The sequence below is a fragment of the Tamandua tetradactyla genome, chromosome 4 (assembly GCF_023851605.1).
Source record: "Tamandua tetradactyla isolate mTamTet1 chromosome 4, mTamTet1.pri, whole genome shotgun sequence".
In the NCBI taxonomy this organism is placed as follows: Eukaryota; Metazoa; Chordata; class Mammalia; order Pilosa; family Myrmecophagidae; genus Tamandua; species Tamandua tetradactyla.
This window is the reverse complement of record NC_135330.1, coordinates 165,743,788-165,744,560: the sequence shown is the minus strand read 5'-3', so window position 1 is coordinate 165,744,560 and position 773 is coordinate 165,743,788. Positions and strand designations below refer to the sequence as shown.

General features: G+C 37.1%; 1 non-coding gene across 1 annotated transcript; it reads left to right on the top strand.

The window, feature by feature from the left end:
* The first annotated feature begins 325 nt into the window (after nucleotides 1-325).
* LOC143681824 (U6 spliceosomal RNA) lies at nucleotides 326-432 on the top strand. Its single transcript, XR_013174881.1, has one exon. It is a non-coding gene; the product is annotated as a U6 spliceosomal RNA (small nuclear RNA).
* The last annotated feature ends 341 nt before the right edge of the window (nucleotides 433-773 follow it).

Genomic DNA, 773 nt, shown 5'->3' with positions numbered 1-773 from the left:
CTATCTTGAAGGCTTTGGTGAACATTGAATAAAAAGAATCCATATAAGTGTACAAAATGTGTGTGCCACTGAGTAAGAACCCCCAAAGTCCTTCCTATTGCAATAATATTACTCATAGTAGAGCATTCTGAAAGTTATTTAATTAACAAATATTGATTGTTTAGTATCTTACCAGGTACTGAGAACACAGTGGTAAAGGTTTGTTTTCAGAGAACTAACACTCTCTCTGGTAGAGGAACAATATGTAAGCATATAAGTCAAAAATAATAATAATAATAATGATTTCAGATAAGCAGTGTTACGTTCTTTTAAAAGTGAGGTTGTAGTGTTTGCTTCGGCAGCACATATACTAAAATTGGAATAATCCAGAGAAGATTAGCATGGCCTCTGGGCAAGGATGACATGCGAATTCATGAAGCATTCCATATTTATAAAAAAAATAATGAAGTGAGGTTGTAAAACTGCCAAGTGTAAAAAAGGGAAAGCAGAGGACCACACAGATTAGCTTGTTCCCTATGTTAGTTTGCTAGCTGCTGGAATGTGATTTACCAGAACTGGAATTGTTTCTGGAAAGGGGAATTTAATAAGTCACAAGTTTACAAGTTTAAGCCTATAAAAATGCCCAAACTAAGATATCCAGGGAAAAATACCTTAATTCAAGGAAGGTCAATGGGTCAGAAACACCTCTGTCAGCTGGGTAGTCACGTGGCTGGCATCCATATTCCCTTGCTACTAGACTCTGTTGCTTCTAGCCTCTGTCCCTGTGGGGTTCC